This window comes from Bos javanicus, chromosome X (assembly GCF_032452875.1).
Source record: "Bos javanicus breed banteng chromosome X, ARS-OSU_banteng_1.0, whole genome shotgun sequence".
Taxonomy (NCBI): domain Eukaryota; kingdom Metazoa; phylum Chordata; class Mammalia; order Artiodactyla; family Bovidae; genus Bos; species Bos javanicus.
Window position 1 is genome coordinate 61953336 of NC_083897.1, and position 14773 is coordinate 61968108.

Consider the following 14773-nt stretch of genomic DNA (forward strand, 5'->3'; position numbering starts at 1 on the left):
GTGGAGTTGGATTATAAAGAAAGATGAGTGCTGAAGAATTGATGCTTTTGAACTGTGGTGTTGCAGAAGACTTTTGAGTGACCCTTGGACAGCAAGGAGATCAAACCAGTCAATCTTAAAGGAAATCAGCCCTGAATATTCATTGGAAGGACTGAAGCTGAAACTCCTATACTTTGGCCACCTGATGCGAAGAACTGACTCATTTGAAAAGACCCTGATGCTGGGAAAGATTGAAGGCAGAGGAGAAGGGGACGACAGAGTATGAGATGGTTGGGTGGCATCACCAACTCAATGGACATGAGTTTGAGTAAACTCCTGGAGTTGATGAATGACAGGGAGGCCTGGCGTGCTGCAGTCCATGGGGTTACAAAGAGTCAGACATGACTGAGCGACTGAACTGAACTGACTGAAAATTCTGCATATAACCACTTCATAGTATATAACTACTTCATAGGAATTTTGATGAGGGTTATTTCTGAAAGTAAAACAGTATTTTGGAGGGCACATTCATCACAGAGGGCACTGACAAATTGCCAGGGACTTCCCATAGAGCATGCAATTTCTGAAATGTTTATACCAATATTCTACCAAAACAAACTTAGTAAACGCTGAATGTCCTTCTGATCTAACAACTTTTCCCATGCACCTTTACTACAGTAACATATTAAACAAACTTAATTATTTCTAGTATTGTTATCTAGTCTAAGCTCACTCTGCTCACCACGATAGGCCAACAAGTCTGAGAGACGAGGTGTTGAGGCAAGACATGCTAAGTCACTTCAGTTGTGTCTTTGTGACCCTATGGACTGTAGCCCACCTCTGCCAATCAGATTTCCCAGGCAAGAATACTGGCATGGGTTGCCATTTCCTCCTTCAGTGAATCTTCCTGACCCAAGGATCGAACCCGTGTCTCTTAGGTCTCCTGCATTGACAAGTGGGTTCTTTACAACTAGTGTCACCCAGGGAATATAACTTTAAGCAGAGAGCCGACTGGCCTAGAAGATGGCAGACTAATGTCTGTAAATAACTATCTTGTTGGGGCTTGGATGCCAGGTTCTTTATGGATCAGAGATGGGGGGAGGTTAGCAAACAAAGTAAAATGACCATTTAATTCTTACAAATATCTTCCAAAATGTCAGTTTCACTTACTTACAGTCATTTCACAGGTGTATGAAATGGAATATCTCCTGTCATGACAATAAACAAAGATGCCACAACTATCTGTGATTCTGTCCTCAAAAATGTGATTTTCTGAGCCATGCCAGTAAGCAGCAGATGAGAGGCACCATTTTCCATACAAAGAATTTAAGAATGTCACAATCCTTCAGAGGTAGGCAAGGTCAAGCTATCTCCCTACGAGCCAAACAAAGGCACCCCAGCCCAAGGGTCAGGAAGACAGAGGAGCAAGCAGGGCTCTCTGAGGCAGGCCATTATGTACAGTTATAATAATAAATAAGGGTTTCCCTTGTGGCTTAGCTGGTAAGGAATCCGCCTGCAATGTGGGAGGCCTGGATTCAATGCCTAGGTGGGAAAGATACCCTGGAGAAGGAAAAGGCTACTGAGTCCAGTATTCTGGCCTAGAGAATTCCATGGACTGTATTCAGTTCAGTTCAGTACAGTCACTCAGTTGTGTCCGACTCTTTGCAACCCCATGAATCGCAGCACGCCAGACCTCCCTGTCCATCACCAACTCCGGGAGTTCACCCAAACTCATGTCCATCGAGTCAGTGGTGCCATCCAGCCATCTCATTCTCTGTCGTCCCCTTCTCCTCCTGCCTCCAATCCCTCAGAGCATCAGAGTCTTTTCCAATGAGTCAACTCTTTGCATGAGGTGGCAAAAGTACTGGAGTTTCAGCTTTAGCATCATTAATTCCAAAGAACACCCAGGACTGATCTCCTTTAGAGTGGACTGGTTGGATCTCCTTGCAGTCCAAGGGACTCTTAAGAGTCTTCTCCAACACCACAGTTCAAAAGCATCAATTCTTCGGTGCTTAGCTTTCTTCACAGTCCAACTTTTACATCCACACATGACCACTGGAAAAACCATAGCCTGGACGAGACAGAGCTTAGCTGGCAAAGTTATGTCTCTGCTTTTGAATATGCTATCTAGGTTGGTCCAGAGAAGGCAATGGCACCCCACTCTAGTACTCTTGCCTGGAAAACCCCATGGATGGAGGAGCCTGGTGGGCTACAGTCCATGGGGTTGCTAAGAGTTGGACACGACTGAGCGACTTCACTTTCACTTTTCACTTTCATGCATTGGAGAAGGAAATGGCAACCCACTCCAGTGTTCTTGCCTGGAGAATCCCAGGGACGGGGAAGCCTGGTGGGCTGATATCTATGGGGTCGCACAGCGTCGGACACGACTGAAGCGACTTAGCAGCAGCAGCAGCAGGTTGGTCAGAACTTTCCTTCCAAGGATCAAGCGTCTTCTAATTTCATGGCTGCAATCACCATCTGCAGTTATTTTGGAGCCCCAAAAAATAAAGTCTGACACTATTTCCACTATTTCCCCATCTAATTCCCATAAAATGATGGGACCAGATGCCATGATCTTCGTTTTCTGAATGTTGAGCTTTAAGCCAACTTTTTCACTCTCCTCTTTCACTTTCATCAAGACGCTTTTTAGTTCCTCTTCACTTTCTGCCATAAGGGTGGTGTCATCTGCACATCTGAGGTTATTGATATTTCTCCTGGCAATCTTGATTCCAGCTTGTGCTTCTTCCAGCCCAGCGTTTCTCATGATGTACTCTGCATATAAGTTAAATAAGCAGGGTGACAATATACAGCTTGACGTACTCCTTTTCCTATTTGGAACCAGTCTGTTGTTCCATGTCCAGTTCTAACTGTTGCTTCCTGACCTGCATACAGGTTTCTCAGGAGGAGGTCAGGTGGTCTGGTATTCCCATCTCTTTCAGCATTTTCCACAGTTTATTGTGATCCACACAGTCAAAGGCTTTGGCATAGTCAATAAAGCAGAAATAGATGTTTTTCTGGGATTCTCTTGCTTTTTCCATGATCCAGCAGATGTTGGCAATTTGATCTCTGGTTCCTCTGCCTTTTCTAAAACCAGCTTGAACATCAGGAAGTTCACGGTTCATGTATTGCTGAAGCCTGGCTTGGAGAATTTTGAGCATTACTTTACTAGTGTGTGAGGTGAGTGCAATTGTGTGGTAGTTTGAGCATTCTTTGGCATTGCCTTTCTTTGGGATTCGAATGAAAACTGACCTTTTCCAGTCCTGTGGCCACTGCTGAGTTTTCCAAATTTGCTGGTATAGTGAGTGCAGCACTTTCACAGCATCATCTTTTAGGATTTGGAATAGCTCAACTGGAATTCCATCACCTCCACTAGCTTTGTTCGTAGTGATGCTTTCTAAGGCCCACTTGACTTCACATTCCAGGATGTCTGGCTCTAGGTGAGTGATCACACCATCGTGGTTATCTTGGTCATGAAGATCTTTTTTGTATAGTTCTTCTGTGTATTCTTGCCACCTCTTCTTAATATCTTCTGCTTCTGTTAGGTCCATACTATTTCTGTCCTTTATTGAGCCTATCTTTGCAGGAAATGTTCCCTTGGTATCTCTAAGTTTCTTGAAGAGATCTCTAGTCTTTCCCATTCTGTTGTTTTCCTCTCTTTCTTTGCATTGATTGCTAAGGAAGGCTTTCTTATCTCTTTTTGCTCTTCTTTGGAACTCTGCATTCCGATGCTTATCTATTTCCTTGTCTCCTTTGCTTTTTGCTTCTCTTCTTTCCACACCTATTTGTAAGGCCTCCGCAGATGGCCATTTTGCTTTTTTGCATTTCTTTTCCATGGGAATGGTCTTGATCCCTGTCTCCTGTACAATGTCATGAACCTCCATCCATAGTTCATCAGGCACTCTGTCTATCAGATCTAGTCCCTTAAATCTATTTCTCACTTCCACTGTATAATCATAAGGGATTTGATTTAGGTCATACCTGAATGGTCTAGTGGTTTTCCCTACTTTCTTCAATTTAAGTCTGAATTTGGCAATAAGAGTTCATGATCTGAGCCACAGTCAGCTCCCGGTCTTGTTTTTGCTAACTATATAGAGATTCTCCATCTTTGGCTAAAGAATATAATCAATCTGATTTCGGTGTTGACCATCTGGTGATGTCCATGTGTAGAGTCTTCTCTTGTGTTGTTGGAAGAGGGTGTTTGCTATGACCAGTGCATTCTCTTGGCAAAACTCTATTAGCATTTGCCCTGCTTCATTTCGTATTCCAAGGTCAAATTTTCTTGTTACCCCAGGTGTTTCTTGACTTCCTACTTTTGCATTCCAGTCCCCTGAAATGAAAATGACATCTTTTTTGGGTGTTCTAAAAGGTCTCGTAGGTCTTCATAGAACCGTTCAACTTCAGCTTCTTCAGCATTACTGGTCAGGGCATAGACTTATATTACTGTGATATTGAATGGTTTGCCTTGGAAACGAACAGAGATCATTTTGTCGTTTTTGAGATTGCATCCAAGTACTGCATTTCAGACTGTTTTGTTGACCATGATGGCTACTCTATTTCTTCTAAAGGATTCTTGCCCACAGTAGTAGATATAATGGTCATCTGAGTTAAATCCACCCATTCCAGTCCATTTTAGTTTGCTGATTCCTAGAATGTTGACGTTCACTCTTGCCACCTCCTGTTTGAAAACTTCCAATTTGCCTTGATTCATGGAACTAACATTCCAGGTTCCTATGCAATATTGTTCTTTACAGCATTGGACCTTGCTTCTATCACCAGTTGCATCCACAACTGGGTATTGTATTGTCCACTGATCTCCAGTAGCATATTGGGAACCTACTGACCTGGGGAGTACCTCTTTAAGTAGTCTATCATTTTGCCTTTTCATACTGTTCATGGGGTTCTCATCGCAAGAATACTGAAGTGGTTTGCCATTCCCTTCTCCAGTGGACCACATTCTGTCAGACCTCTCCACCATGACCTACCCATCTTGGGTGGCCCCACACAGCATGGCTTAGTTTCATTGAGTTAGACAAGGCTGTGGTCCACGTGATTAGATTGACTAATTTTCTGTGATTATGGTTCATGTGTCTGCCCTCTGATGCCTCTCACAACACCTACCATCTTACTTGGGTTTCTCTTACCCTGGACATGGGGTATCTCTTCACAGCTGCTCCAGCAAAGCACAGCCGCTGCTTCTTACTTTGGACGAGGGGTATCTCCTCACAGCCACCCCTCCTCACCTTGAATGTGGAGTAGCTCCTCTCGGCCATCCTGCTGAGTAATATGTCCTGAAATTTTTATTTGTCCTAAATGTGGGAATTGATTTTGAGAAGACAAAATTAAGGGTTGACAGAGAAGATTTGTGCACTTGATTAGACAGGATTATAAGTGATTGAGAAACAATTGTTTCTCACCTATTTAATCAAAATATTGATACAAATAATGCATTTAAAAACTCAGTGTAACACTAGTAGAGCATTCTTTATCATTGCCTTTCTTTGGGAATGGAATGAAAACTGACTTTTTCCAATTCTGTGGCCACTGCTGAATTTTCCAAATTTGCTGGCATATTGAGTGCAGCACTTTCACAGCATCATCTTTTAGGTTTTGAAATAGCTCAACTGGAATTCCGTTACCTCCACTAGCTTTGTGCACAGTGTTGTTTTCTAAGGCCCACTTGGAACTCTGCATTCAAATGGGTATATCTTTCCTTTTCTCCTTTGCCTTTCGCTTCTCTTCTATTCACAGCTATTTGTAAGGCCTCCTCAGACAGCCATTTTGCCTTTTTGCATTTCTTTCCTTGGGGATGGTCTTGATCCCTCCCTCCTGTACAATGTCACGAACCGCTCTGTACATAGTTCTTCAGGCACTCTGTCTATCAGATCTAGTCCCTTAAATCTATTTCTTACTTCCATTGTGTAATCATAAGACATTTGACTTAGGTCATACCTGAATGGTCTAGTGGTTTTCCCTACTTTCTTCAATTTAAGTCTGAATTTGGCTGTAAGGAGTTAATGATCTGAGCCACAGTCAGCTCCCGGTTTTGTTTTTGCTGACTGTATAGTTTCTCCATCTTCGGCTGCAAAGGATATAATCAATCTGATTTTGCTATTGACAATCTGGTGATGTCCACGTGTAGAGTCTTCTCTTGTGTTGTTGGAAGAGGGTGTTTGCTATGACCAGTGCATTCTCTTAGAAAACCCTGTTAGCCTTTGCCCTGCTTCATTCTGTACTCCAAGGCCAAATATGCCTGTTACTCCAGGTGTTTCTTGATTTGCTACTTTTGCACTCCAGTCCCCTATATAGAAAAGGGCATCTTTTTGGGGTATTAGTTCTAGAAGGTCTTGTACATCTTCATGGAACCATTCAACTTCAACTTCTTCAGCATTATTGGTCGGGCATAGACTTGGATTACTGTGATATTGAGTGGTTTTCCTTGGAAACGAACAGAGATCATTCTGTCATTTTTGAGACTGCATCCAAGTACTGCATTTCAGACTCTTTTGTTGACCTATGATGGCTACTCCATTTCTTCTAAGGGATTCTTGCCCACAGTAGTAGATATAATGGTCATCTGAGTGTCATCTGAGGAAAATTCTTAAAGAGATGGGAATACCTGACCACTTGACCTGCCTCTTGAGAAATCCGTATGCAGGTCAGATATCAATAGTTAGCCCTGGACATGGAACAACAGGTTCCAAATAGGGAAAGGAGTACTTCAAGGCTGTATATTGTCACCCTGCTTATTTAACTTATATGCAGAGTACATCATCAGAAACCCTGGGCTGGAGGAAGCACAAGCTGGAATCAAGATTGCTGGGAGAAATATCAATAACCTCAGACATGCAGATGATACAACCCTTATGGGAGAAGGCAAAGAAGAACTAAAGATCCTCTTGATGAAACTGAAAGAGGAGACTAAAAAGTTGGCTTAAAACTCAACATGCAGAAAACTAAGATCATGGCATCTGGTCCCATCACTTCATGGCAAATAGATGGGGAAACAGTGGAAACAGTGACAGACTTTATTTTTTTGGGCTCCAAAATCACTGCAGATGGTGAGTGCAGCCATGAAATTAAAAGACGCTTGCTCCTCAGAAGAAAAGTTATGACCAACCTAGACAGCATATTAAAAAGCAGAGACATTACTTTGCCAACAAAGATCCAAATAGTCAAAGCTATGGTTTTTGCAGTAGTCACGTATGGATATGTGAGTTGGACTATAAAAAATGCTGAGTGCTGAAGAATTGAGGCTTTTGAAGTGTGGTGTTGGAGAAGACGCTTGAGAGTCCCTTGGACTGCAAGGAGATCCAACCAGTCCATCCTAAAGGAAATCAGTCCTGAACATTCATTGGAAGGAGTGATGCTGAAGCTGAAACTCCAATACTTTGGCCACCTGATGCGAAGAACTGACTCCTTTGAAAAGACCCTGATGCTGGGAAAGATTGAAAGCAGGAAGAGAAGGGGCAACAGAGTATCAGATGGCTGGATGGCATCAGCGACTCAATGGACATAAGTTTGAGTAAACTCTGGGATTTGGTGATTTGGTGAACAGGGAGGCCTGGAGTGCTGCAGTCCATGGGGTCGCAAAGATTTGGACACAAATGAGAGACTAAACTGAACTGAACACTATTAGAAGTGGAGAGTTATGTTCTGTAGTTATTTCCCCCTTAAATAATCAAGGGGCCTTCCCTGGTGGTCAGACGGTAAAGCATCTGTCTGCAATGCAGGAGACCCGGGTTCAATCCCTGGGTTAGGAAGGTCCGCGAGAGAAGGAAATGGCAGCCCACTCTATTATTCTTGCCTGGAAAATCCCATGGACGGCGGAGCCTGGTAGGCTACCGTCCGTGGGGTCACAGAGTCGGACACGACTGAGCGACTTCACTTTCTTTCACTTAAATAATCAAGGATTCAAGAAAGGCAACTTAAGTGAAAGAAAATTATTCTTGTAAAACAGAATTTCTGCTATTTAGGCAGATTGTTGTTGTTGTTTATTGGCGAAGTCATGTCCAGCTTTTTGCCACCCCGTGGACTGCAGCACACAGGGCTTCCCTGTCCTTCACTATGTCCAGGAGTTTGCTCAAACTCATGTCCATTGAGTCGGTGATGCCATCCAACCATCTCATCCTCTGTCGTCCCCTTCTCCTCTGCCCTCAATCTTTCCCAGCATCAGCGTCTTTTTCAATGGGTCAGTTCTTAAAAATCACATCAGGTGGCCAAAGGATTGAAGCTGAAGACTTCGGCTCCAGCATCAGTCCTTCTAATGAATATTCAGGACCGATTTCCTTTAGGAATCACCAGTTTGATTTCCTTGCAGTCCAAAGGACTCTCAAGAGTCTTCTCCAGCACCATGATTTAAAAGCCTCAATTCTTCAGCACTCAGCTTTCTTTATGGTCCAACTCTCATATCCGTACATGACCACTGAAAAAACCATAGCTTTAACTAAAGGAACGTTTGTTGGCAAAGTAATGTCTCTTCTTTTTAATACACTGCCTAGGTTTCTCATAGGTTTTCTTCCAAGGAGCAATCATCTTTTAATTTCATGGCTGCAGTCACTGTCCGCAGTGATTTTGGAGCCCAAGAAAATATCTGCCACTGTTTCCACTTTTTCCCTGTTTTCCATGAAGTGATTGGACTGGCAAGGTAAAGAACAATCATTCCTATGGTAGGTGGAAGCATTATTTACTAAATAAAGGAAGCAACACCATTGAAACTAATGCAGTACTCTAAACATTTTAACATTTTGTAGATTCTTTTCAGATTCAGGTATTATAAACAACCCTAAATAAAATTCATTTTCTAAGTTCTGTCTTTTTTACATCTCATATTCCTTTACAGGATCTGTGAGGTCAAAACAATTTTCATAATAATATTAAGATGTGTGTTTTGTTTGACTCTCATCCTATCAAAGTGGTGAAATTTGGTATCAAGAAAGGGGTAGCAGCATACCAGTCCTTTCATGAATATATAGTGGAGTTTTACAGAGGCTGTGTGATGTGTGATAATGCAATGGATTAAATGTCAAAGCAGGTACAAGGACCCAGATTCCTTTCTTTTGTAAGCCCAGATAGTAAACAGATTTGCAAAAATGCGAAACATGCTCTTCTCATTAAAATGTTTGTTTTGAAAAATAGTTATTGTTCATAAAAATAGGTCATTTATGTCAACATCCAAGATGCTCATCATTGCTACTTTTCAATGAATCAAATATTTTAAAATGTTCTCATTTTTTAGTCTCTAATGTGATAAATATCAATAGTTATAACTAACATTATAATCTACATAAATCCAAGCTCTTTGAGGTTCTCAATAATTTTTAAGCATATAAAGAATTATGGAAATAAAAAATTTGCTTTAGGGAAAAAAAAACTATTCTTTTTCCTTGAAAAACAAAAGCACAGATACTGTCATAATTCTCTGCACTGCTACTCCTTGAAAAGCCTTAACCACCCATATTAACTATAATTTTTAACTAAATTGACTAATTTCTAATTTAAAGATAAAAGTGCAGGGTGGATATAATCGAAAACTGTCTGACATATAAGCATGCTAATAGGCTAGCAGAATTTAAGAATACACATGACAACATCTTCTACAAGCCACACAAATCCTATTGCTGCTGCTGCTGCTGCTAAGTCGCTTTAGTTGTGTCCAACTCTGTGCGACCCCATAGACGGCAGCCCACCAGGCTCCCCTGTCCCTGGGATTCTCCAGGCAAGAACACTGGAGTGGGTTGCCATTTCCTTCTCCAATGCATGAAAGTGAAAAGTGAAAGGGAACTCACTCAGTCGTCTCTGACTCTTAGCGACCCCATGGACTGCAGACTACCAGGCTCCTCCGTCCATGGGATTTTCCAAGCAAGAGTACTGGAGTGGGGTGGCAAAAAATAACAAATTCATTACACAACTCCAAGACATAGCTTCTCTATAGCATTTCAAATAAGAAGCAAAAATATATAAAGTTAGAATTATGTTTAGTTTACCAGTATTTCAGTATTCTATTTAACTTAAAAAAATATCTAGTTGTGCCACAATCATCCACTAATTATTAACTCAATTTAATATCAGTACACAATTTTTTAAAAAGTGCTTAAAGATCTTGGAAATTGTCTTCAAACTGGCATACCAGGAGGTGCAGTTACTATTGAAATAAAGTTTGCCAGAATATTAACTTAATGCAGTTGAAAAGAAATTTACATTATTCATAATCATAAATCTTTTAGAAGTCATATTAATTTATTAATTTTAGAAGTAATATTAATTTTAGAAGTAATATTAATTTATTTGATCAGTAAGCCAGCATAAAAAAAACACACCCAAGCAAATAAAATGCATAGTTAACACTTACAAGACAGCGAAAAGACATAATTGCCAAAATTTTACATTCATTATGTAATCTTGGGTTCTTAAAACGTTTCTGGATCAATTTCTGTAAGAAGATTTTTAATTAAAGTCTAGCCCATTTAAAGTATTAACGTAACCAAGCAAAGGCTCATATACTTGTGCCACAGTAAGCCAAATTCTTGACAGCAGGAGTTTTCAGCAATGAAAGGATTTATTTGCAGGGCATTCAGGAGGGTGGGGCTTCCCTGGGGGTTCAAGCAGTAAAGAATCTGCTTGCGATTCGGGAGACCTGGGTTTGATCCCTGGGTAGGGGAGATCCCCCAGAGGAGGACGTGGCAACCCATTCCAGTGTTCTTGCCTGGAGAATCCCCATGGGCAGAGGAGCCTGGCCTGCCACAATCCATAGGGTCGCAAATAGTCAGACTCGACTGAGCCACTAAGCACTGCACAGTAAGGAAGTGGGATACAAATCTCAGGTCCACTCCTTCTTGGTCTTTGAGTTTTGGGGATGTTTTAAAGGGGAAGAACAAAGTTGCTACTGCTGCTGCTGCTAAGTCGCGTCAGTCATGTCCGACTCTGTGCGACCCCATAGATGGCAGCCCAGCATGCTTCCCCGTCCCTGGGATTCTCGAAGCAAGAACACTGGAGTGGATTGCCATTTCCTTCTCCAATGCATGAAAGTGAAAAGTGAAAGGGAAGTCGCTCAGTCGTGTCCGACTCTAGCGACCCCATGGACTACAGCCTACCAGGCTCCTCTGTCCATGGGATTTTCCAGGCAAAAGTACTGGAGTGGGGTGCCATTGCCTTCTCCGAAGAACAAAGTTACATTTCTGATATTTCTTAATCATGATTTCAGGAGTCAAAATGTCTCTGGTTTAGAATTCTCTGGACCGTTGCTCTGGGGTCTGTGAGCTCATTTTGCCCTGGAGAAATAACCTGAGATTTTTACCAGAATGATAATATCTGCAACAACAGCAATTTTAGTGGACTGACTCTGGTTGATTAGTGCTCAGTTAGCACAGGATTGAGGTCAGAGGGGACAAGAAAGGGATTGGGACCAGAAGAGACAGCAAGGGGAAAAAGTTTCAGATTAATTAGTCATTAACTCAGTATGGAAGCTCAGTTTTGGCTAGGCTCTGTTTCATTAGATATTGGATTTTCTTATTTTCTAGAAATTTAAGAATATTCAACTTCTACATGTGCTTATTTCTCTCCATGAGCTCATCAGAACAGTGCCCCTTTAATTTATATCTTCCAGATATAGGAAAAATATCACAGGCACAAGGCGAGATCTTTCTGAATTACAGAATATTTTGGAATATTTTGTCTTTATATTCCAATAAATATTCATACTTTATTCCTTTATTGGGCAGAAAATATGCTTATGCTTATATTTTATTATTTAACCATTATCTTTATTTACTGTTATGATGAAACTGTATGTACCTATGCTAAGTCACTTCAGTCGTGCTGGACTGTAGTCCACCAGGCTCCTCTGTCCATGGGATTCTCGAGGCAAGAATACTGGAGTGGGTTGCCATTTCCTCCTCCAGGTGAAACTAGTATTATTAATTCACGAAATTTGGTATCAAGAAAGGGGTAGCAGCATCAGTTCAGTTCAGTCGCTCAATAACACCCCTCAAAAAGATGTTTATTCAAGTCTCAAGATATAAAGTCTTGTTAGAAATACACTTAAAAGTGAATGTGAAAGTGAAGTCTTTCAGTCGTGTCCTACTCTTTGTGACCCCATGGACTCCAGACTACCACGCTCCTCCATCCATGGGATTTTCCAGGCAAGAGTACTGGAGTGGGTTGCCATTTCATAGGTAATTTTAGCCCATGTTTAAGGTCTAATTTACCTCCAATCCCCTCTGGTATTTAAAAGAATTTCTTCTCATAGCATCTCTTCTGTATATAACCAGGCAATGTAAAGCATACATATCAGCTAAACTGAAATTTTAGGTAGGACATACAGAAAACATTACAATGAAATAAAGCAGGCAATGATCCTAGTCATGATCATAGGACAAAGAAGCGTCTTGAAAAATCACCTCTCTACCTGACTGCCTAAGTGTAACACATTTGCTGTATTCACTCATGCTAACACATAATTTTATATTTGCTTAGAATTTAAATTTATGGTAATTTTACGTTTTAAATAGTTAAATGGATGGGTTCCAAGACAGAGACATAGGCTCCAGGCCTTAACGCCTCTATTTTACACACAGTGCTTGCTAATTGAGATTACTGTCTCTGTAGCTGCCTAGAGACTCTGTAGGGCTCCGGCTACTTGAGAACCACAGATGGAAGTGCCCACGCTAAAGAGCGATTTTTAAAAGGGGCTTTTTTTTTTTTTTTTAAACTTTACATAATTGTATTAGTTTTGCCAAATATCAAAATGAATCCGCCACAGGTATACATGTGTTCCCCATCCCGAACCCTCCTCCCTCCTCCCTCCCCATACCATCCCTAAGGGGCTTTTTTTTAAATTCCAGATGCCCTGAACAGACTTTGAAGTAAAACCATCTCTCAAATGTCTCTTGACAAAACAAGGTAGTCAATAAAGAATCCCAAAACTTCTGTATCATTCAAAGATCTGTGGTACCGAACCAGGCTGCAAACATAAGGGTGTGAGACTTCATGATTATTATTTTAAATCCCACTTTTGAAAAAAAAAAAAAAGAATTGTCAATTGCCCACCTCCTTACTATGAAGGTCCCGTGAACTCCTACACGCAAAAGGCTTACAAAAGTGGCCAGCACTTAGACCAGGAGCGGTCCTTGCTCTCCTCCCATCCCCGGAGACACAGACCAGGCGCCCACTGCCCCCTGGTGGCCATGGCCTACTTCCGGCTCCTGCACACAACGCGGCCGCCTGCGTGGCCTCCGATACGTCACATCCGGCCCTTGCGATTCGGGGTTGCGGAACCCGCGCGATGAAGTGCGTTTTTGTTACTGTAGGGACCACCAGCTTTGACGACCTCATTGCGTGTGTATCGGCGCACGACAGTCTGCAAGTGAGTGGGGGAGGCGGGCGGGCGGCGGCTGGGCTCGCCGCTCTGCGCTCGCCACTCGCTGCCGCCAGCCTGACCGCTAACCTTGGTAACCTTGCCTGACCGCGGCGCTCGCGAAGAATCCCCAGCAGCTCGACCTCAGGTGCCGCCGCCCCTCGGCCGGCTCCTCCCCGCGCCTGACTGGGCCCTCCTTCCGCTCCCCCGCTCCTCAGAATCCTCCGCCTCCTCTGCCTGTTCCCCGCCGCCTTCCTGGGCCGCTCCTCCCCATCCTCCAGCTCCTCCTTTCCCCCCGGCTTTTCCCCTCCGATTCTCCGCCTCCGCCTCTCCATCCTCCGGCTTCGCCCCTCCTTCCAGCGGCTCCGCCTCCCCGAGCCAGGCTCCGGCCCGCCTCCTGGTCCCGGGCCCGCCTCGCAGGCCGCTCCTCAGACCCGCTCACCGTGGGCCCGACTCGGCCCCAGCCGAACGGCCCTGCTGGCGCGCCGCCCCCGCCTGCCCCAGCCTTGCCCCGCTGCCCTCGGTCCGAGGCCACTGCGCCTTCGCTCCGCCTCAGGCGCCCTCCTCTCCGGCGTCCCCGCGCGTCCTCTCCTCAGGGCTCGTGTTCCCGCAGCCCCAGTTCTGGCCCCCGACAACGGTGTGCCTCACTCTTCCTCCCTAGTTTGCAGCGTCTCTTTAAGAGTCTTTGCCTTGCTTCCTCTATCTTGCAGGGCCGTTTCTTGCCCGACGTGGTGAGATGGGGCGTTTAGATCGCTTAGGGTTAGTGAGGCTCCACGTTGGGGCCCAGGACGGGAAAAAGGAGCCTTTTGAAAAACTAGTTCGACTAGTTGGCATCCCGTGCTTTGATTGGGGGATTTGTTGCCGTCATTGCTGTTTTCCAGTGGCCTGTTTAAAAGGCCTGCTTTTTCTTTTTTTTCCATTTCAGATAATCCAGAGCCTCGGTTACAACCGACTTGTCCTACAAATAGGTAGAGGAAAGGTGGTACCTGAACCATTCAGTACTGAGTCATTCACTCTGGATGTTTACAGGTATAAGGATTCACTGAAGGAAGACCTTCAGAAAGCAGATCTTGTTATTAGTCACGCAGGTAAAGTGCCTTAGAATCGCCCGGTTTGGTTTTTGATCGACCATAAATAAGAACAGAATCTCGAACCTTTCTGATGTAAAATAAAATCACTAGATTAACTCACCAGCAGCCCTTTTGAATATAATACTGATTTCAATATAACAGTCGAGACCAAGAACATTATTGGAGAGGATTTATAATTTCTGGGTGATAAGAAAATGGGAAATCAGTCACTTGAAGCCCAGCTTTACAGTTAGGAACCCTAAACACAGAGGGGCAAAATATATATCCAATGACATGTGTTAAGAGTTGTCAGTTGAAATTAATATCTGGGCTTAGATCTGCAGGAATGTTCAGCAATTGGTCATTGAGATGC

At 43.2% G+C, this 14773-nt stretch overlaps 1 protein-coding gene across 6 annotated transcripts in view; it reads right to left on the reverse strand.

The window, feature by feature from the left end:
- DCX (doublecortin) overlaps positions 1–13196 on the reverse strand; it is a 398761-nt gene extending 385565 nt beyond the window's left edge. For 3 of the 6 annotated variants that reach the window (XM_061409502.1, XM_061409500.1, XM_061409501.1), the window contains exon 1: positions 13024–13192. The gene's annotated coding sequence lies outside the window, so the exon portion shown is untranslated. Of the gene's footprint in view, positions 1–13023 lie in introns of all 6 variants that reach the window. The other 3 variants (XM_061409498.1, XM_061409496.1, XM_061409497.1) reach the window with 2 other exon arrangements.
- Between the last annotated feature and the right edge of the window lie 1577 nt (positions 13197–14773).